Source organism: Apteryx rowi, unplaced genomic scaffold (assembly GCF_003343035.1).
Source record: "Apteryx rowi isolate R43461 unplaced genomic scaffold, aptRow1 scaffold_278, whole genome shotgun sequence".
Lineage (NCBI taxonomy): Eukaryota > Metazoa > Chordata > Aves > Apterygiformes > Apterygidae > Apteryx > Apteryx rowi.
Window position 1 is genome coordinate 336,928 of NW_020449174.1, and position 23,805 is coordinate 360,732.

Genomic DNA, 23,805 nt, shown 5'->3' on the forward strand with positions numbered 1-23,805 from the left:
TGAAGTGGAAAAACTGGTTAAAACCAGAAACTTGGCATCAACTGAGCAAAAGAAACAGCCCTTAGAAAAGATGAGAACCGGACCTTGAGTGGAGRGTAGCTTATGGAGGCTGAATCTTTCCCCTGCAATTGCTTGCATTGTTTATTCCAAAGCTTGCCCTGGAATTGAACTAGATGGAAAGAGAAGAACAAGTTCTTATAGAGCACTTGTGTCGCAGAAACAGTCTCTTCTGGTGCAATACTCACCCGGCCATCTGTGAAATTGAGAACATTAGAGGTATTCTCATCGGGGCTCCCTGACTCTTCCRAAGCTTAGAGGAATGCTGAGGTGGGGAATGTTTCTGCCCAGAGCCTGTTGATTGAATCCRTGTGGAAATCTCTACCTGACAATTAGGCTCACACGCCTGAATGGGAGCACAGTTCTCCAGTGAGTTGCTGCTCTGGAAATTTAGCCTTTGCAAGAAGTGTTTGCTCTCTTTGTGCAGACACCCTGCTTCCAAATATTCTGGGTAAAATAAAACCTGCAAATCAACTGCTAACGGGATAGATATAACACAGAAGGCCAGAGGTAGAGATCACGTTCACCATGTCTTACTCTTACAGGTCACATGTAAGAGATGGACTTTTGCTATGTCCTTGCTGGGGCCTGGTAAGGAATGGATGGAGACCAGGCAAAAGTTAGGCAGGAGATATTTCACTGCAAGTAGGAATGAGGAGATGTGGGTAATACGTTCAGCTCTGTCCCTGGCCCTGTGTGTTTGTTATCTTTGTGTTTGTGTCTCTCTTTCCTAACTGGGCTACAGCTGCTCAGGGTGATGTTWTTCAGACTGTGTTTTGCATTACTAGACACAAAAGGCCGGAGTCACAAACACACATATTGAATAATGGAGGGATTTTGCTCTATGTGAGGTCAAGGCATTAATGTTTTCTCTTACCACTTAGCTGTAAATCTTCTCCCCCAGATGACACAGATATGAATGTGCCCTCCCCACCCACTACCCCCTTCCACATGCACACCTCACACTGCTCCTGCTGTGGCTGGGTAAGCGAGAGCACTCCAGCCCCACTCATCCCTCGGATTAAGGAGCAATGTTTGAACCACAGGCAATCTGCACTTTGATGGCTCCCTCAGCAAAGGCTGGGCCCATCCAAGTACCCAAGTGATACCAGAATAAGTAAGTGTCTCTTTGATGCAATGAGAGAGTTTGCCACTAAAATGTTTGAGTGAGGCGAATATACAGGACTTGGAAACCCAACAATATTTTGTGATCAAGAGAAGAGATTTTACTTCAGCAAAGAAACACCCCAAAAGATTGGACAGGCAGGAGATAAATGTCAGCAAATTTGGAGAGATCAAAGCCTCTTAGGCTCATGCATAGAGGAAAGAARGCATACATGTCACACACAGCTATAATTCACAGCTCCCAAGGCAAAAGCAGTTTTCTCTGCTYGCAAACAGAATGCCCTCCGCAACAGCTAGGCAGGTGTTTTTCACTCATTGTCATTTGCTGGCATGGGGCTATGGCTTCAATGCCAGCTTGCGATGGCTTGATCTGTTCAGAAGGTGTGAAAGGTGCTCAAGTCCACAGCCCTCAACAAAATGCAAAGACAGTCTTTGGTACAGACGTAGTAAGAGACTTGGTCTGGATACTCTGCACTTTGGATACCGTAGCCCTCCTGTATCAGCCTGAATAAGTTATTTGTGTGGGGCACTTGCATAGGCAAAGAGGCCTGTTTAGGTGCTGGTGWCAGGAAGTCAGGCTATAAGCCATAGGGGATAGCGAGGTTCCCCAAGGTGGTCTTTCAGAGCACTCATATTAAGATTCTCACTTACCAGGATAATCTCAGAATCACCCCCTGGAAGCCAATGGGACAAGAATCAGTAGCTGGTTGAAAATTCAGAATGAGACCTCAGAAGAAATTTACCCATCCTCAACACTAAAGCTGCTTTTCCAGCCMCAGGTCTCCCTAATCTGCACCTTGCTCTCAACCCTAATCATAACCTTGAACAACAATCACCACAAATGACTGTAAATTCAGAAGTTGGTCCTGGAAGGAACTAGTTCCAGTCCTCAACTTATCTCTTTATTTCACAGTGACCTTGGTTCCTCAGCTTCTATTCCTACAATCCYGAACTCTGTTCCCCCGCCCTTATTTTTAACTTAAACAGAGAAGCATTTCTGCCTCAGAATAACCTTTTTTTATTGTAGCCCTGACTCAGTTGTTTTTAATTACTCTCGAGATTTTTTTAATGTTGTGTTTAACTAATGAAAATGGTATAGATCTTCAGCTGATATAAAGTGRGTGAACTGTATCGATATCAGCAGAGCTATGATGATTTTCACTGGCTCAGCTCTGACCAGACGTGAGTAGCTACAATAACTATTTCATGTCTGTTGGAATGCTTTGTGGCCATCACTTTGCATCCATTTCTATTGAAGGAAAGAATCTGTGCTTTCAGCTAGTTGTGGTTTCATCCAGTTTCTGATTGCATGAATGCAGTGTAATGGAGACATGAAGAGGTGAATCACACCACAGTTATTTTGGCTGCAGTCCTGAAAACTGATCCTTGTGGTGAGACACACTCACTGGGGGAGTCATTGCTGGAACAGGTGTTTTGGGTGTSTGCAGGACCAGGCTCTTCATAAAGAAAAGAGAAACATGCAGTCCCACCTTTATATGAGCAACCATTTCCATGCAGCATTAGAGGTGACGGAATCCTCTTGAGAGCTCTCCAGTTTGGTGCCTTGCCTATTAAGAAGGTGCATGTGAGCCTCTTCAGCAAGCATTAGGATGGAGCTTTGTGCCTGGAAAATGGGCTGCTTGAATCCTGRTATCCTCTTCCCCACTGATTTCATCCCACTTGCTTGACCTTGGGATATGGCCATTTCAAAGCCAAGCCTAGCCTCTTTGCCAAGTCGGCTGTTAAATATTGAGGAAGTGTGCAAAGCGAACAACATATTTATCCTTTCAAAGCAAATGATAGGTTTGTTTCCAGTGAAGCCCCATTCTTCTGTGATTTATTCTTGTAGTCTATATCCCTCTTTCCTTTTTTAAAAACTTATTGAATGCGGGTGATGTATTTTTGACAAGATTGATTTTGACCTGAATGTGCCTGAGCTAAATGAATCAACGTTGCCAATTTCCCCGCCTGTGACTGAAGAATAGCCAAGCTGATAAGGGCATTTTTCTTTCAACTGAAATGTTTTAGCAATAGCCCTTGTTTCCTAGCTGAGGAGTCATCTGCATTGTATCAAACTGCACTCTGCAAAATGTTGGAAAATTCACACAGCAAAACTAAGGGTGTTGCATTTCCTTTGGATTCAACCTTCACCTGTTCTAATGCATTTTGGTTCGGGTAACAAAGGAAGTCGGGTGGATTAATACTGGCCGCTTTCACTGCCAGCGGCTGTCGAGCTGAGCTTCCAGGAGGCAGGCTGGCCATGAGCGTTCCCATCTGGGTCTGGAAGCACTGGCCTTTTTGYGAGTAACTAACTCTGTTGTCTTACGACACTGTTGCCTTGATATTGCAGACTTTGGAGGCGCAATTAAACAGCTCAGCTTTCTGTTGCCTCTCTGAGCTCAGATACTTGGGGATTTTGTTTCCTGGCAAAGAGAGCCGCACCTTGGAAATGCCAGGCTCCCAGATTAAGAGTAGGTGTCTAGGACAAAATCATTGCTATTTATTTGCTCAGTTCCTAAGCAGAAGGAGGGGGGTACTCTGGGATCCATACTGGTATTGAGCAATATGAGAACTGTAAGTACTGTGTCCTACATATGGACCAAATCTTTGCTAACAGGAAGAAATGGCACTTGGAATCGCTGTCCTTCAGGCYGATGCTGGGCTGCAGCCTGCCTTCGCCTCTGTGCTGACCTGCTGTGCCCAGCTCATTTCTGATACAGATTCCCCCAGGGCTCAGAGGTTTCTGGTTTCCTAGCACATGAAGCTGGACCAGAATTGCAATCTGCCTGGTTATAATATCAGCTCAGGGATTTTCCGCTTCCCAGCTGCTGCCTATTTTTTTCCTCTTGTTGCCTCCTCTTCAAGCCTTTGGGCTGCTCCCTCTCTTCAGTAGCTCTTGTTGGTAACGTGGCGGATATGAAGGGGCAGATCTGCTCTGACTCCTATTACTTCTTGCCTGTCATTTTATTTCTGCGCGAATTTTGTGTGTCAGCTCCCAACACCACTTCACCCATTCCATATGTAAAATTGCTTGCCTCTCCATCCCATGGCTTGGGCAGGCACAGTAAACCAACAGCATGTTTCTATGGAGAAGTTTCTCAAGGAATTACAAGCTGAGATTCCCAGAGATGAGAAGGAAGTGAATCTCTCCCATGCCACCTTTCAAGGCAAACACAAAGCTCACAACAGGAGATGCCGAATGGAGGAGATGGCTTTGTTTTCAGGATGGTCCTTACTTTTAGCTGCAGCACTGACTCTTTCTGCAGTCAGAGCTCTTAGCTGGGACTGAACCTAAAGTCTCGACTTCAAACACCTAGGCCTCTGAGGACTGTGAGCAGAGCATTTTCCTGGCAGAAGCTTTTGGAGGAACACAGCTTCTGGAGCTAGCCACTGGAGGGAGCCACTGGAAGGAGGCTGGGCTTGGGCAATACCAGTTAAAATGCAAATGTTACGCACTTTGCGACTTAGTCGTTCCTTTCTGCAAACAAGGAGGTTCCCCAGCTGAAAAAGGATTTAAATAGGCTACAAGTGAGCATCTTAAAACCTGCAGGTTTGCAGCTTTGTATGCCCACAGAGAAAGCCAAGGTAGTGAAAGTCATGTCATCAGAGACATAAGGATGGAAAGACACTCAGGTCTAGTTCAATGGAAGATTTTGTTCCTAATATAGAAACACACGATGGCTTTGATAAAGTCAAGGGGAGGAAAGAGGTGGTAAGTATTCAGGTGAAGTTGAAGTGTAAAGCAAGAGAAGACTGCGTGTTAGTGACAAGAGGAAACTGTCTGGAGTAACTCTGTAAGTAAGGCTCCAGATAGCCCCCTGCACGGACAGTCTGTTCTAGAATAAAATCTTTTTTTTCTAGGCTAAACCCTGCTTTGTGATCAGAAACAAGTGCCCAAAGCCCCCACTAACCAAAATAAGTTCTTTTTGCAGAGGGAATTGGATAGTATTTTTTTTCTTCTTGCCCTGGGAAATTCTCTGCTTCCCTTCCCAGTTCATTCAGTGACAGTCCATCCTGCTCAACTGGAGAGGGAGGCTAGTGGTACAGCTGTCACCCTTCTCCAGATCTGCTGGAGTTGTAACATCCTTGGAGATTTTGAAATATTTTGACAAAGTGTATGTAAACAATATGGTGTAGGTGGTGGTGTGAAACAAGGGCTGGAAGAAAAGTCCATGCACAGTGAGCAAGAATAAAGAGCTGAGAGTTTATGGGGAAATGTGTTCCTGCTAGTCCTTGCACTTACTGTCTCTGCTGGCATCCTGGATGGCAAAGGTGAGGACAGACCTGTCTCAAAAGCGGACCTTTGCAAGCACCAGCTCTGCTCACGCCTTGTCTTCTTAATCCCTGCAGTTGTTCAGCAGGAGCAGCATCTTGACAGTAGCAATCTGGTGTCATAGCAGGGGTGTTGCAGTGTCTCAGCCGCAACATACTACTGAAGAGGCTCGCTGCACATGCTGCTTGCTCAGCCCCCCGGGGAGGGAAGTGCCCTACATCGCCCGCGGGGAAACCTCTGCTCCCACAGCTGACTTGTGCTCAGAAAGACACCCCCGTATGGAGGGAGAGCTATTGAGATAAAGGTCCTTTGACAGTAGCAAAGTGAGAGGGGAAAATACATTGTCCTGATATGGAGTCTAATATTTCAGCTTAACGTGTGACTATTAGTGCTTAACATAGCCAGTGCCCTTTGCACTGGCAGTAGACTGCGGGTGGATGTGCAGTGGTTGGGTCCTGCCCCTGCCAGACAGGCCTCTAGAAGCAGCACATCAAGAGAGGCAATGAGTAGCAGAGGCCCAAGCGGAGTCTTTGCTGACCCTGCCAGCTCAGGGGGGTGTGTGCCAGAGTGGTCTGGGATCAGCTGGGGGATAAAAGTGGCCCCAAGATATTTGGTATTTTCAAAGTTTGGGGAAAAAGCACTGAATTGTATAGGATTTCATCCAGACTTGCCTTTCTCCTGGAGCACCCAGACCACAGTCCTGGAGGCTGCTAACCAGGAGAGCTCCTGGCAGGCACATGACATTTGCAAATGACAAATTAAAATCAAGTTTCATTTCATCTCTGCTGTCTCTTCTGCACTTCTTCAGTGCCAGGTTTCATTAAACTAAGAGTCTGTATCTCCAAATACTAATCAGTCAGTTGTGTCTATGCTGGACCTGCATTCAGCCTGCCTGTCGGTTACAGTTGCACTGGTTTTCAGACAGTCCCTGTGGCTCCTGGGGAGAGCGCGTTTGTCGTGAGCATCCACTCCACGTGAGACGAGGAGCCGCACAGAGCCCTTCTGCTGGCAGTTGCAGTCTCTGCTACAGCTTAGTAATGGCTGTATCTAGCTCCTATAGAGCAAGGGGTATGGAGATCTAAGAGCTGCCTGATGCCCAAAGGAGCTGGGAACTCAGATTCACCTGATTCATGTTCCTAAAGATCACCAATTTTGTTTGAAAAGTTGTTTGTCTTATCCAGCCTCCTTGCAAACCTTGCTTCAGCTAAATCTTCATGCACTTTGAAAAATCCCACTCCTAAGCTTTTATGGCATTGGCAGCCTCTAGATATTTTCTTCCCCAAGGTAATTGATGGAATAAGTGAAACATCCCCAGACAGTACAGACAGTTGAATGACTGTCAGAAATAATAATTTCTATTGTAAAAGCAAACACACACACATCTGACTAGAGCCCAAATAGGGTTTGAACCCCAGGATTTAAGACCTAAAAGGTTCCACATTTTAGCAGAAAGCTCCTTTTCTTTGATTTAGGAAGATAAGCAAGGGTATGAATGTGGACATGCTGTTCGTTCTGTTTCTTGTTGCTGCCTTTGCATTAATAGTAAGCAAATAAAGCCAACCCAGAGAGAAAGTGACAGTCACTGCCCCAAAGAGCTTGGAGTAAGACAGGGGACCAGGGCAAACCAGCAGACAGGACATCAAGGAAAGGATATACATAATTCCTAGGCAAGTAGTAACATTAATTATAACTTGCCACGTGCCCATCTCTTGTCAGGTTGGTAGCTGTTGTTATGGTGAATAAGTAATTACACGAATGCCTAGAGGCACTGTTCAGGATCCCTTAGTGCCAGAGAAAATCACTTTCCCACATAGTACACACAGAGGCTGTGCTGGAAGATTGCTCTGAGTCACAGAAAAACCCTTAGAAAAATCTGGGGCAATTCTGTGAAACTTTTAAGGGCTTTAGTCCTCATCTCCTATTCTCTAAAGTCAAACACTGTTGGAGTGGACCTCCTGATCTCGGCTCTAGCTTGTTGTTTTCCTTTCATCTTCTCTCTGCCTGTGACAAATGAATCTGTATTTACAATGGGTGACAAAAAAAAGGACTTCAGAAACAAGCTAGGGGGTCAGGAAATTGTGAGACATATCTCTTGTTCTTATTTCCCTGCTTCTGATGGGTGTTATGGTGTTATCTGATATTTTTACTGATACATAAGAACATAAGAAAGATAGTCCAGGGCCAGACCCAAGGTGTCCTAACCTGGGAGCCTGTCTCTATGAGAGCCTAATAGCATATGCGTCGAGAAGAATATAGGAATAGGGCAAGCAAGCAGAGATCCCCCCACCCCCATATTTCCCGATTTCTTCCATTTCTCACAGCTCCCAGGGGTCTGTGGCTCAAAGATGTCCTGTGCCAGATTTTATACAAATTCCATGACAAGGAATTAATTTGTTAAAACAATTTAAGGCAAGGGACAAAAACAGCCAAAGAATATGGGACAGTATAAGGATCAGGGAAGGACATGGCTCCTGGGCACGTCTGTGAATGCTTTGATTTCAGAGGAATATTCATTGTAAAATCAAGGAATTAGCACAACTGATAGCATCTTCATCCTTGTCCTGGGATACCTATTTTGAGACGAAAGCAAAACTGAGTGGACAGCAGTAGGGAAAAGAAATGGATTTGGGGCTTTATTTTGGATTTCTCTGTGCCTCTCCTGTTGAAAAACAGTAGGAGAGGAACCTGTGACAAGCTGTGTCTTCTGGATGACATTTTCAACAAAAACAAAAAGACGGAGTGTGAGAAAAAAAACAAGCTGAAGTTGTGGCAATTTTTATGGCATTCACAAGCTGTCAATACCTATCTATTTCACCTGCGCTGCCAAAGGACGTGGGGAGGGAAGTGAGCTGGCAGTGGTCCTACTTTGGGATTTTTGTTTTGCTGCGCTTTTTAGTCTTTGACATAACAGCAGCATGCCAGTAACTCTGTATGATATACAATACGTCTTTAAATTAGTTTATGATGGGTTAATGACTCGTAAGTGCTTTGAGAGAAGGTTAATCAGTTCTTCAAAGTCTCAGCAGCTGATTTAAAGAGAAGCTAGAACACAAGGGAACGTGGGGAGCAGTAGGAGGAGATATGCATATGTAATTTTGCAAAAAGAAGGGGAAGCCTGGTTGCAGCCATTGCATTTCTATGAGCTATTAATAGCAGCAGATAGAAGCAGCAAAAATAGTATATGCAAAGTTCTCTGGTTGCGTGTGCGATATATAGTCACGAAACCCCAGCCTTGGAAGAGCAAGCATCCCTTTGCCCAGCACCTTTAAAACTGAATTAGACACAAGGCACGGAAAGGAGCAAACTTCCAAATTGCTGACATGGACGCAGAAAAATGCCGTGAGGTCACAGAGATGGCAGCAAGCAAATCCTGTTCAGAAACGCTTATCTCCAAGAGCCCCAGGAAAATCAGCAGCCTCGGCATGTGGATGTGTACGGAATTCATGCCGCTAAAGGGCAGAAGCGCTGCCTACCAAAGCAATCGGCTCAGCATACGCGTGCCTGACCTGCCCAGCAGCGCGCGGCGTCCCAGCCCGCGGCCGCGTCGGAGGGCTGCTCGGGCCCTGCGCCCCGCGGCTCCAGCACCCGGGGGCAGCCGTGGCTGGGGGGCAGCGTGTCCCCGCCGTCCCCTGCCCGCCACCTTCTCCCCGAGGGGGCTCTTGTCTCGTTGTACCAACAGTCATAACAAGGGCCTCAGTGCAAAGCAGTTTTTTCTTTAACCAAGCCCCCGTCACCCACTTGTATCTTAAAGCGGGGAAAGCCAACCGCAGCAATGAAACTGTGTATTAGCTATTGTGCTGTCTCCCAGTCAAAGTATTTCCTGTTTCTGGGAAGTTTCCTACTTCCTATTTCAGATACTGCTACTGAGGCATTGTCAGATATATTTATGTGGAGCAGGACAGAGATGATAAAGAGTAAATGTAGGTCAAAAGCATAGATGTTTCTTTAACATCCTTTCACGTCTGTGCTAAACTCTGGTGGCTCAAAAAGGACCCAGCGCTGAGTTTTATTTTGCAAAACCAAGCCCCTGAAGGCACGGCTTTGCAAAGGTTTTAAAAGGCAGTGCTCATCTTTGCCTTCTCTGACTGCACCCGCTGCTGGCAGATGGAAATTTCTCTGTTTCTCTCTCCCTTCCCATGTAACTGCCCTCCTCGAGCTGGAGATGAGCCCCTGCAGGGATTCGGTGCTGCTTTAGCACCCGCCATAAATAAAACCTGCTCTGGAGGGGAACAAAGGCAGCTGCGGGAGCGGAGGAGCCGCCGCCGGGGCACGGCCGGAGGACGCGCTGGCCAAGGGGGCGGATGCGGCTACATCTGGCGAGTGGCTGGACGGCTCGGGGGGGCCCCGGGRGGTTGCCGGAGAGACACCTGGCTCGGAGAAGGGCTGCCCGGTATTGATTTCACACCGGGAACACACAGATGCACGTTCCCTTAAACTAATTAACAGGATGAGAGCTGCCTCCTCATCTGGCTTTGCTGACGGCTGGTGCAAGCTCATTTTTGTATCGGTTTATTAGCTCTGATAGCTGATCTTATCTAATTAAATTATCTCCTAATGATGATTATGCTTTGTGTATGTATTAGGAAAAGAGCAACCAGAAACCCCACGTCACTTCCTTGGTTAGCTTTTCTCCTCCTGAAAGGAAGGAAAAGCCTGGTCTGTTTCTATTAACTTTGGCCATGAGTTATTAGGGAACTTGAAGGCTTGGCTTGAGGGTTAATGGTATGGAGAAAGGATTAATGGCAATCCAGGCCAGGTTGCAAGAGCCAGTATTATAGCTTGCAGACTGAGGGCTGAGTTAGTTTCTCAAATGGACAAAAGAACGAATGATTGAGAAATGATCATAATGATAACAAAAGACCCAAAGTAAAAAAAAACCCCAAGACCCAGAGCAGGGAGGTATCACAACAGATGTGCAGCCATGACGTGCTCAGCGAGGAAGGGGAATTGCAGCCCAACAGAGCAGAGTTGCTGACGGATGAAGCTCTCCACTGGCTGCAGATAGGCAGTGGATAGATGTCTAACCCAGCTTGCAAAGAAGAGTGAGAGCTGAGCAGGGAAGACTGAACGAGGTCTGAAAGCCCATACGGTGACATTTAATGTGTATGTGTGAGGCATTTCCCCAAAGCATTGCAGTTTGTTGTCTAGCATACTTCTGCAAAAAATAGGTCCTGCAAGGGCTTAGTGCCTCTTTCCTGGTCTGGTGCATCTCAGAAGCAGAGGGGCGCTGCATCTGGCCATCCTCGAGTTCTTACTTTCTCCTTCATCTTGTCAGTATGTTTAGGAATGTTTATATTTAGCACAGTGCTGGAAAGAAAGATGTTTTTCAAGAACTGGCTTCATGCATGTCTTCTCTTGGGGTTTTTTTCATCTTACTAAATTAAAATTCAATAACAGTCTGTGGATAGAGGATGGTAATGTTCAATAAATACCCTCAAAGGCAACAAAGTCACTAAAGCTTCTTAATGAACTGAAAGCACAGTGGCTGCAGCCACTACTGAAATTGCACTTGTCAGACAAAGGGCAGCAAAGCCAGGGCAGCTGCAATGGGATGGGACTGAGCTGCCCATATGTAGATGTTTATAGTACAGATGCCTCCGCCTCGGCTACTCGTCTGGCCTCTCTTTACTGTCAATGGAGAGAAGCAGTTGCTTCTAAGATGCAATTCATCTAATGTGAAAGCATCTAAATTAGGCCAGAATCATCCCTTATTGTCCATTTCTTTCTAATGGCTGTAGGGGGAATCTTGTTAAGCAGCGTGGGCACAGTTTTGTTAGGGTGGGATGATTCTTAATGAGGAGGGGCTTGGATTTGTGGAGAAGGCTGCTGTTGTTTGCTGTTGCAAAACAAGGTGCCTTTTGTCTTAACCATGTTATAACACTGACTGGGCTATTCTATTCTCCTCACATTCCTAATGATTTTGCAGTTAAGCGTTCAAAAAGCTGAATACTCTGTTGCATTGACTGCACAGTATACAGAGCAGAGGAAAACACCCATTCCTGAGAAGCCATGCTGATAGGGAGCAATGCTGCCATCCAAGCCCTGGGGAACTGAAAAGGCTGCCAAACGTCAGGCTTGGGGGATTTCAGCAGGAGTGAGAAAGAGAAGCTGCTGAAGTGTTGCCCCCCAAAAGTTCATTATTCTCACCTGGGTGGGACTCATCTCTCTTGCCAGACATAACACGGGTAGCACTTGGTGCCAGGCGAGAGGCTGTGTCTCTAGGGGAACGGTCCAAGCATGACTTGCTGGGAGTGCTCAATGGACCCTTTTCTTCCACATATCAGACACATTAGAGGTTTCCAGCATCTTTCTCCGTAGCTCGTATTAACCGGCTTGTCCACTGCTTGCCTTGGAGCGCTGCCCGCGACCCCTCGGGGACGTGAAGCCAGAAGGAAGGCAAGTTCTTCCAACATCAGCAAACTTCCCCCATGCAATCAACTGAAGTGCCTGGTGTTTGCAAGCAAACGAAAAAGAAAAGCAATGCTGAGGGGGAAATTAAAATGGGACTCAGTTGGGAATGGAGCATAATGCTATGTTTAGCTTTGCTAGGCTCTGAAAAACGTTTATTTCAAGCCTGAGGGATTTCACAGGGGCCATGTAATTAACCAGCAGCAGCAACGGAGGCCACTGCCTGCACCTCGGTGCTCCCAGGAGCCAGCTGCAGCGATCGGAGAGGCAGGAGTCGAGACTCCAGCCATGGCTGGTTTGAGACTGGCAGTGTTAGTCTGGAGCAGAACAAATGTCACCACTCAGGATTTCCTGAGCACTTTTTCCAGGTAGGGCCACAAAGCTAAGAGGAGACCCTAGGCCTGGAACTGGGAGTGGTCAGGCTGGTGGTGAGTGTTCATCGCAGCCTGACCTCTCGGTAAATTCCCCTTTGACTTGAGAGGCCCCCACGTGCGTGTGTAGGTTTGGATTTGAAGGCCGAAATGCTGAGAAGGGACAAAACGCAATGAGGCCCATGGCAGGAGAGAGAGAAGGAAACGGAGAGGCAAGACTGTTGTCTGTTGGACCCCCAGGTGTCTGGGACAGGACGTGAGTTTCTGCCAAGCTGTGTGGCCTCATGATTTACCTGTTCAAAATGCAAAAGAAGGCACGGAGCTTGCAGGGTGCTTCAGTCGTGCCGTGCTGCTTCTATATGCCGGACCTGCCGCTGGGCTGGGAAAGATGCTGCAAACATCCTTCTGAATGTGATGGCCGATGCGTGTTCTCCAGTTTGCTGTAATACGGGTGTCTGGCTTTGCTGCCTTCTCCACAGCTGATGTAAAGCAGTTTGTGTGGCTTCAGCTGACTTCCACCTTGAGTACCCGAAAACAGACTGCTCCAGCTGCCATGTGCCAGCACTACTGGGAGGGAGGAAAACAGGTTGCCATTAGTCTCATGCAGTTGTCAGATCACTGCAGGTTTTCCTTAATCTGCTGAAATATTGGGAGCTGCAGGAACTCCTCAAGATAAACTGCGGTGAGGCAGATGAAACAGCCATGTGGAAACAGAGACTGCAGTATTTTCAGGCTGGGAAAACAATGCCACGTCCTATGCTGAATGGGAAATAAATGTCAGAACCAGCAGAAAAGGAAATATATAACTACATTCTCCATCTGGCCTCCAAGTAAACCCAGAGGACTTACTGAATTCCTATCTGGGCAGCTAAAGCCAGGGAAGTACTAACTACTTATCAGGAGACTGTTGTTTTAAAAAGAAAAAACATGTGTCTGCCAGCTCCTGGCACAACTCAGTGCAGCCCCAGGGCTGCTCTCTCTGACACCCGCTGGCACCAGGCTTTCACAGCCGCCTGCTGGAGCGCAGCCCGTGGGAGCCGGCRGCTCTGTGAGGCTGCCTGGACCGGCATCCCACACCAGAGGCCCCTAAAGCCACGTTTGGATCGAAGGGGCAGGAGCCAAGGCTGGGCTCTTGTCCATCACGGAGAACTCGGCCATCAGTGTGCCTTAGAAAGGGGCCGCGACCATCCTAAGAAAACATAGAGAGCACAGGGACTGCAGCAGGGACTGCAACTCCTGTAGGCTGGAGCCTCCTGTAGGATCTTACCTGATTTTTCTAATTGTATGTCATGTTCTTTTAGGGGCACAGACTGTCTCTTTTTATTTGAACATACGGCACTAGCACAGAGACAAGTTTCTTTAATAACAGAACACTGTCTCTTTGAGTGTCTTAGGAAAAGGCGATAAGGCTTTCCTATTTCTTTTAAGGTTTCCCAAAAGATGCACATTCTGTGCAGTTGTTGAGCCATGCTAGAAAACAAAAAAAAGAGAGAGAGGGAAGAGCAAATAAAAGACTTTTCCTGAGGAGACTGTAGCTGTTTTTCTATGGGCCATTCGGGCCATCCTATAAAATCCTGCAGAGAATGAAACCCTTGCCATCAAATTCAACAATATATTTTTAAGCCCTGTTGGAAGGGATTGCATTATCTCTAGTTAATTTATTTTTATTTCCATTCCGTAGGTTTTAGAGCCTTTCCTCTGGACGCCTCTTGGTTTCCCTTCCTGCCTTCCCCTATTCACGCTACAGTACTTTTTCTGTAATGTGCCAGATTGGTGCACAGAGAATTTGTCTTTACTCAGCACTGCCCTCTGCATGAAGCATTTAGTACGGAGCGTGCAGTGTCTCGCCAAGGGCTCCCCGCGCCCCCAGCCAGGGCGCCTGGAGCTGCGATGCCTCCRTTTGCATGGGGCTATATCTCCATTTGCTGCCCGAGCCCATGCGCAGCCCAGCGCAGCCTGGCCCCGGCATTGCTATAGAAACAAGAGGAAGGGAAGAGACACGCTGGAATCTCCGTATCTGACTGAAAATAACTCCTATCTCCCCGGCGTGCTGGAGCCTTTAGCAGCCTGACCTTTCCACTGGAGCCTCCTGTCCTTTGTGGAGGAGACACAATTAGCTGTCGTTTGTCCCCATTAAAATCGCCTCTGCAGCAAGCCATTGTGCTGCCAGCTGGATTCCTGAGCCGGCTGCCTGGAGGGATGGTAAATGAGCAGAGTGTGCCAGGCCACGTCCCAAGAGATACTGGCCTCCCTGCTGCTTGCTGAGCACCTGTCACCCCAACCCATGGCAAAGAGCAAAGCGACGTCTCGGCCGGAGGGTAGCAGAGGACAGGACAGAGAACAGCTTCCCTGGAAGAGCTGTTCTCTGCATCCCTTGCCCAGCCCTCCCCAGGAACAGGATGGGAGCAATCCCGCCTCCTCTTAGATGTGTGCTCGTTGGGCTGATAACCCTCGCCACCTCCGTGCAGAGAGCGGGCCCCTCTCGGTGCTCTAGGCTTGTCACTGGGATGCAGCTGGGCTGACATTGCTGCCCATCACCATTGCACCAGGCTCCATGCAAATGCAGTAGCAGCATCCCTGGTGGAGGCTCTGTAGCCAAAGAGAAAGAGGAGCCTGTCAATGAAACTTCTGGAGAAACAGCCCTCCCAAGGTGAGCTTGCAGCTCCTGGGCCTCGGCAGGATCCAGGCATCCCGAGCTATGGATTGTGGCTCTCCGGGGATTGCAGCGCTGTGTTGCTGGCAAAATATACCTTGCTATTTCTGAGGCAGATGTCTGACAACCGTGGGATCTGAGAGAGCCCTGTGCTAGTTTTTATTCCTAGGATAGCTTGAGTCATGGGACCTGTGAGACAAAGTCGCGTCATGCATCTCACCGGGGCTTTCCTTGGTCTAAATCGGGATGACAGACTCAGGCTCTCTAGGAAAAGAGAAAAACAGACCTTCGTTGGTGCCTCTCCTTCATTCCCCAGGTGCTGCTGTCAGTGAGAAGAGGGACTGGCGCCAGGGGAGTTGACCGTTTTTTTTCTAAACAGAAGTTAATTTGAGAACTTCTCAGTAGCGGAGGCAAAAGCTACTTTCCTTCTCTGGCCCAGTTACCATCACAACACTCTGTGAGCGGACAGTGTTCAGGGAGCCACAGCGAACGGCCACAGCAATCACAGCATTAATCAGTAGCTGACAGTGAAAGCCGGCCAGTGTTTACGGCAGGTTTTATTCCGCAGGGATGGAGCTTTGACTTCTGTTATCTTGCTCCCGAAAATATTCACTGCCAAAGCCTGCCCTGTGTATTGTGGATGCTGCCTTCCTTCTAAGCCAAATACTCACTGGACATGTTAGGGCAAGTTAATGAGAGCTAATGAGGCTGGGCTGATTTATTGAAACCAGCTTGCTTTTTTTTTCTCTCTCTCTCTCCCTCTCGTGCTGCTATAAACCAGGGGTAACTGCACTGACGTCACGGGTGTCAGTCTGATGTAAAGCCAGGGGATGGAGAAGCAAGCACACTCTGTTTAATCAGATGCTCTGGCTGCAGATCTGCTTGGCATCTCCTATTTCTCTCACTTGCCTCAAAATAGGAACCGTTGGCACTCTGCTAAATGCAGCGGAAACTCCTTTTCTTTGAATGCTGGGGCTGTAAAATTTCCTTGAGCGTCCTCAGCCACAGTGCTTCTGAAACATCCCTGGAAGTGCTCCTGGGGGAAATGCAGCAGCCAGCTCTCCCCTTCTCTCCAGCAGCAACAGTCAGCTAGAGGGACTATTTCTGCTCTTTATACCCACGGTGGAGGCTCCCCAGGCCTGCTGTGCAGAGTCCTGCACCTCCTAGCGCTGCTGCTGCTTTGCCCGAGGACCGCAAGCACTTCCAGCTGGACCAGGGGGCTGAATCCACCACTTTGCAGTCCCTCTTTTAGGCTTCCAGCCAGAACTTTAAAGAAGTAAAAATGGGGTTTGTAGCTCCAGCTATTTGAAGTGCCTCCAAGTTGGCTGCCTGGTGGGTTGTGTAATTTATATGGCATGTACAGCAGCGGCTCTCCTGGGAATCTTATGACTTTAAGTCCTTGCTAGAGCCATTCTGACACCATGCTCTGCGTAGGTGTTTTCTTTCACCACTTAATCTGGAAATGGTTGATCTCTTGTTCATATTCCAGCCGAGGTGTGATACAGTTGGACCTAGACAGACAGGGTCATTTTGGTGTTTCAGTCCAGCAGGACTGGGAGAAAACCTGAAGAAACACGTTATAAATTGCACACTACTTGGTGCTGCAGCTGTCTTTACACTGTGCATGTTTGGGACATTGCACAACAGGGATCTATCTCTGTGCTGGGCTTCCAGAGGCTTTGGTAATACAAATAAATCAAGCCATAAATGAAAAGAAAACAGTAAAGAGAAAGAAAAGAGCCTTAAAAGGTTTAAGCTTCCAGGAGAATTTTACAAGTCTTGGCTCTCCTAACCTGGGAAGTCTTGCATCTCGTGGGTGCTGGATTTTGGTGGCCTAGCAGCATGGACATTTCTTGTTGCAGGCCTGTGTCCTTCTGTGTCAAAGATGACCAGGATCATCCCTTTGCCAGTGTTAGCTTACCTGTCTAATGCTGGGTTGTTGCCATTTCTGTGCTCTGTTAGCGTATTGCTTCCAAGGGCTGCACAGCAACAGACCATGGGCATGCACTTCGGGCTCCAGAGGTGTATTAAGCTGCCTATCCCTTGTATTGCTTCCTGCACAGGGAGGAAAAGACTTAGGGAGTTCCTCCAAGCACAGGACATACAGAGTCAGGTATTGCACCCAGCTTGTGCATGACATTACTTCACACTAGCTCCTTTCTGGCGAGGAGCACCAGCTCTCAGAACAACAGCCCCTTACTGCTCTTCCTTGCCTGAATTCTGTCACAGTAAATACGGCTCTCCCTAGAGATTTCACTATCTGGCTTTCATCTCAGCAGTTAGTTTTAAATTCTGAAAAGCAGCCTTTGCAACAGGGGGATTTGCTGGCAGTGATAGCAATGGCTCCAAAGGGCCCATCAGCGAGTCTGAATTCCAGGAGCTTGATCCTAGCATGCCAGAGGCAGCAACGCGCTTTCAAAAGGGCTCTATCTATCAGCTTCTACCTCCTGCTCACTTCCCCTCCTTTTCCCCCTCCCTCCCTGCGCACCCAACCTTGCAGAGAAACGGTAGGGCAAGCTGGGTTAAAGCACAAGACCCAGCTCATGGGTGCTGAATGCCAAAGGATCCTGAGTTAGAAGCTCTGTCCAGAGGAGGAAACGAGAAGCCTCTGCAAAAGCTCTGGCAGCACAATGAGCTGGAGAGTCGCAGCTCGTCCAGAGCACAGCTGTGAGCAGTACTCACAAAAGAGCAGTCGTAGCACAGTACCAGCCCAAGATGCTTGTACCCAGCAGGGTGCTTAGCAGAACTGGCCTTCTGCTGAGAAAGTTTCTGGGACTTCAGAAACGAGCAAGCCCAGCTGGCAGAGGGAGGGACTGCACTCACCTCCCCTGGGATGGCTATGGTGGATCCACTATTGGATTGATTCTATCCTCAAAAATACCTTTAGGTAACTGAAAGACGTGAACGGTATTCAGAGGCACCTTTAGCTGTTTACAGAGGACATGTCAAGCTAAGGGATCGCAGTACAGCTCAGTGCTGTGTAGCTCCTCTCTGGTGGCAGTTCATCACTGTAATGTTGGCTGTTCTGCTTAGTGCATCATCCAGGAGCTGTTTATGATTAGTGCAAGTCTGACAAGCTGGGCTAATGTGTGAGAAATGGGATGATCAGTCTGAAATTAAATGGGAACCAGCCACTTTGTACTGGATCAAATTAATCAGAGAGCTTTGAAAACTTCTGTTCTGTTGAACACGCTGAGGAAGATGGGCGTGAGTCACCCATGGTCTCCCTGCTTAGGTGGTCTGGGGTTCCCTGCCCAGAGAGGGATTCGATAGCTGCTTTGTCTCCTGCACTTAGTGCTATTAAAATATCAGGGAAAGAAAGCCCACAGAAGGAATCCCCCTTTCTCTGGCGTCAGGAGCTGTCTGTTACGGTGTGTGGTGGCTGGTACTAAAGATTTCTGAAGAAACCCAGAAGCTGCCTGAGCCAGAACGGCTGCAGTGGAGGAGGTTTGTCCCCCAGGTGCTGCTTCCGAACATGCAGAGCAAGCAGCTCTGTCCAGCCACTGCTCCTGCCCAAAGATCAATATTAGATGAGCCAGTGGGGCTGCATTTTCAGCAAGTCAGGGGAGCAAGACATGTTGCAAGTATGAATTAATGAAGACTTTCAAAGTCTCCATGAGGCTAAATGACATGAGGACAGCTTTACCTGCAGCACAGCAGCTCTTTCTCAGGAGCTCAGGGAGCAAAAGAAATGCTTTACAATATGTACTGGCAGGAAATGAGGACAAGACAAGCTGCAGCACCGGTCAGAACAGAACGGGGAATTTTAGAGAGACATAATGTGTCATCGGCCAAGTTACCATTTATCCCTGTGCAGTAGGTCTGTTGCCTTATTTCTAGACTCTTCAGAATGCACCGGAAGGAGGATGAATGCAAGAGAAGCAGGACTTGTTAGGGGCACACATATGGAAATGGGGGCAAAAATCTCTTCTCTGCTGTGCTGAGTATCCCCTGATATGGAGAGGGTGCTCTCTCCAGCACTGAGGTTGAGATCAGAGCAGAGACTCGGGACAGGCGATGGCCTGAACACACAGAGGATGCAACCTTGAATCTCGCTGAGCTTCCCCCAGTGCAGCGTTTGCAAGGAGCCCAGCAAAATGTCAGCACTTTCCCCTAACAAAGACTCTGGTGAAATTGTTCATCCTGAAACCTGCTCAGTGACAGTCTGTGGAGACCATCACAAAATATCAGCGTGAAGACAAATGATTTCTATTGGACCACTGCTGCTATCATTAAAAAGTGGCACTAAAAGCTGGATTTCCAAATTAGCTGCTTAAGGAGCTCCACAAAGCATTCAGATTGGAAGCACTTCACAGCAGGAAAGATATTCTTTTATTTGTCTGTAAAGTGCCGTGTACATTCCTGGTAGCATATAAATAATAAATAATAATACATATTCATGTGTTGAGATGCAGAGAGCCTTAATCACACAATGTGTGTGCATATTTGGAGTGTGATATAGAGCGTCCATTTCTCACAACCTGCCCCAAAGCTGCAGCGTTAAAAATAAGCTACCCATTACGCCCATTTGGGTTTCTAAAGCATGAACTTCTCTCCCCCTCTTTTCCTGCTTCTGGTGGCTCCTGGTGTGACACCCTCCCAAATGTAAAACGCTGAGCAAAGACTGCGTCTCTGTGCATACGCCCAGACAAACATCCACATAGAGCCTTTCCACTCTGCAAGGGCCAAGGCGCTGCTGCCTGTGGGCTACCCCCGATTCACCAGCCGCCAGAGGGGTGAAGCAAGCCCGCAGTCTTGAGAAAACGGTGGCAGCTAAGGCAAGTTGTCTGCACCTTCTTTCTCTTCCTCGCACGTCATCTTGTGCGTCTTCTCCCTCTGAAAGCTGCTATTACCTCTCATTCCAACATTATTGTCACCGAGACCAAATTGCATTGTCAGAAACAATTGTTTTAATAAATGGTACATTGTGTGCAATCTAATTCTTGTGCTTTCCACATAATGGAGATTGGAACTTAATAAAAAACAAGTTTTCAATGCCTCATACATTCTTTCTTTGTAGGAATTAGGCTCTTATTTAAATGGGGTTTTATTTGGTGGTTACAAATAGTGCATTCATGCATTGAAAGAAGTCATGGCCAGATTCTCAGAAGGCATAAATCAACATGGGTTCCCTGCCTCAAGAGAGCTGTTCTGATTTACCCCTGCTGGAGATCTGACCCTTTTTCTGTGCAGCTCTGCCTTTCTCTAAGCAGTGTCCAAATTATGGCTCTTTACCCAAAGATAACAAAGTTGAGATATGTCATGATTAACACTACAAAAAGGGAGTATTTTTTGACTTGACAAGGCAAACATCCTGTTAGCCAGGTAACCCTGGGACAGTCGAACAAGAACGCAGCCAGGATCCCTTAGGATCACAGTGTGCATTACATTTCCTATAAATCACTGCAGGCTTCTCTCCTCCCCTTTTCCCAATGACACCTTGTTTATAGCCAGTTCTAATATTAAACCCACCCTATTTACAGGAAGGATGTTAAGACACATGCATTTAAGAATTTCAAAAAACTCACCTACTTCAGGGCTTGTGTAGGTACCTCCTGAGAGAGGGTGAGGTTCACAAAACACCCAAGACTCTACCTCCCCTTGATTTCAGTGGCTACACCTGAGAGACTAAATTGCCAAGGAAAGAGATTACACAGCTCATTCCCATCCTCACAGATATTTCCAGAAGCTACAGGTGGTAATAACAAAATCAGGAGATGGCACTAAGCAGCCTTTATGTATTTATTTCACAGCAGCAATTGAGTCATAGGCTGTAATTATTAAAAGCCCTTAGATCCAACAGCTTTGCCACTGTTTAACAAACTCATCTGCATTTCTCCTGCCACCCTAAGCCAAAGCCAAGTGACTCCTGGAGCTTTTCCATGACCAGCTCCTCACATCTGCATCCAAAATCTGAGCCTTTGAAGAGAGAATTTCTAAGAAGGCTCCGTTAACTTATGAGAGACCTGGTTCAATGTGGTGGTCCCTGCCTCAGTGTGTTAATATTAACTCTTCTGTGCAGTAACATTTGGAGATAGATTGCTGGCATTTGTATGTCAAATGTTCTTTGCAATGTAGCACCTATCATTGTGTAGCTGTTCATGCTTCATAGGGATTTTTACTGTTTGTGCTTCTGTTTGTTGTTTTCTGTTTCATTTTCCCCTCCTCTTTGATTTTTTAAATGCCTTTTGACAAGTTTAGCTAGTGTTCATCTTCATTTATTCCTAGAATTGTAAAACTGATGTGTAGGCAGGATTCCTTCCACTTGATGGTCTGGTAACAAGCTCTATCCAAATTACGCAGCCTTGAGAGTATTCTTGTTAAGGAAAGATACACAGCATCTGAACTGACTGGCTATTTGAAGATTTGATGGATTTAAATCTCAGTCTCCAGAGATTATATCTTCTGTTTACAGATTGGTTAATAAACAAGTGTTACTTTTTTATTTTTTTAAGTTTCCTCACAGTACCTTCAAAATCCTATTTTTATCCAGTCCTGTACTCTGCATACTTGAGGGAGATTTCTCATCTCCTAGTAAGTAGGTAAAAGAATTTGCTCCCTTCACCCTTTCCTGGTTTGTGCTGTGACTAAACATCAAAGACTTGGGCACATGTTGGGGAACAACTTGTATTCAAGACCTCCCCAGTGGTGCTGGTTTATATTTTGATCTGCATAGACAGCCCAGTCTGAATTCAGCCGTGCCAGAAACAGGAGCTGCCAATTGCAATTTTTGGCTGGGACAATCAAGCAACTTTCAGACATACGTTAAATTAAATTTGAAAATTAGCATTATTGGTCCCAGTATAAACAAAAGGAGGGTCCCAGTATAAACAAAGAACAGGCTTTGCATTTTCTGCTTTATGGGATTTGAGGTTGCAGGAAAGTAGTCCAACGTGATTGTTTACCAGAGCAGCAGTCCCAACATCTAACATACTCCAGATTTTTTAAAACGTTTGTAATGACAATGGACTAGATCTATATCTCAGAGAAGCCAAAAAGAGTCTTTCATTTGGAGTCTACTGAGCCATATCCTTAGCAGGCATAAAGTGGCCCTGCTCCAAAGAAATTAGCAGAGCTGCAAACATTGACACCAACTAAGGATCTGGCCATATGTGAATTTGGACGAATACTTTTAATTTATATTTTCCAGGCATCATGCAAGACATTGGCTAATTGGCAACGTTTGTATTTGTATTTAAAAGGCAATTAAAATAGTAACTGTATTTATATATCCGTGTATAGAAAAATAGATGCAGAGTAGGAGGAGTGGATATAATCTCTAGGAATGAAGAGAGAGAAATTCAGTTTTAGGTCAGCAACGGATTCCCTCTGCAACCTCATTAACCTGTTTCCCCATGAGGTGGAGCGCACTGCAACCATCTTACTGTATAGGCCTTCTTGCGAGGATGAAAACTGATGTGAAGATAAAAGGCTGCTTTTCATAAAGAAAAAAAAAAACAGAACTAAGCCTTGTAGTGACTAGGCAGCTAATAATCTAAAAGTTTTCCAGCCAGGTCTCTTGCTCGGTGGATTGCAAATCAATGCTTTACAATTGGTAGCAATGACGGCAGTCAACACCTCTACCGTGCCGGTGACTCAGATCCCTTGCGCAGGGGACTGTGCAAACCTGCGTAAAAGACAGGCCTCAACTCAGTGGCCCTACTGTCTAAACATGCTAAAACCTGTTAATACTGTTTCTCCATCTTTTTTGTTTCTTTGGCATCTCTGTCTGTGGCCAGCTGGTTTTTGCCTTGCCATCCCTGCAGAACATGGGTGCTAGTTACCATCTTTTACTTTCAAGAGTGCCGAGCAAGAGAGCCATCGAAGCCTGGGTGATGGTTTGGAAAAACATGTAAGCGTAGGACTGACTGCGACCTTACACGCCACAGAGGACCACAGGACTGAATCAGCATATTTCGGTGAAGGATGTGCTTTAACCATGTGCCTGGATAGGTACATTGCAAGACTCCTGTTTACCGCATTAAGACCTAGATTACACTGATCACATCTTGTTTGCAGTTATCGTAGTCAAAATTAACACTAAAATTGTTAATATCTGCAGAATTTGTATTAAACCATCGGCACCCTTCCCTCCCAAAGGACCCCCCTGCCCCAAAACAGTAGAGTGAAAACCTCCAGCAAATAAAGTCCAGTGCTGTTCATACATATATCTGCTCATGACAGATGTCATGGGACATTATGCTTTAACTGCATAAATTATGAGTACATTTGATAGGAAAGCGACTGTGGTATTCAAATGCAGTGTTAGAACTTTGTTTTCAAAGGTAATTTTGCTCAAATTCCTCTTCAGATGCACCATCATGAAGCAAGAGATACAAGACCATTGTTAAGATCTGCAAAACAGTCCATCCTTTAAATGGTAGCGGTACAGTAAAATTTCCGCACATTTCTTTGCAGGCCTTACATCCCCCATGGACTAGTTACTGAATTTAGAACAAGCGATGCAATGATCCTCACAGATAGGCCAAGGGGCTTTTAAGCCATTTTTATTAACCTAAAGATCCATGAATTTCTATAAGTTGGCATGTTAAGATAATTATAAAACTATTTTGCTGCTAACTTTTGCACCCAGAACCCAAACAACGTGAAAGTCACTCAGATGCAGTGAGTCTTTAAGGGTGAAATTTCTCAGAGGTGCTTGCATATTCCCTCTGGTAAACCAAGAAGAAGGAAAAAAAAAAGAGTAATAGGAAAAGTAAAGTCATCTTTGTCCTGGCTCTGAGGGGAACTGGCAGATCTGGAAAGCACACTATTGCAGGCAGCCAAGTTGGTGATTTCAGTCTTGCCTCTGCTATTTTTGTTCCTTAATTCATCACTGAGATAGAGCCCAGGCAAGGCCCTGCATTCGCTCCCCGGCTCAGAGGCTCTGCTGCTCTCCGCACCCGCCTGAGGACACA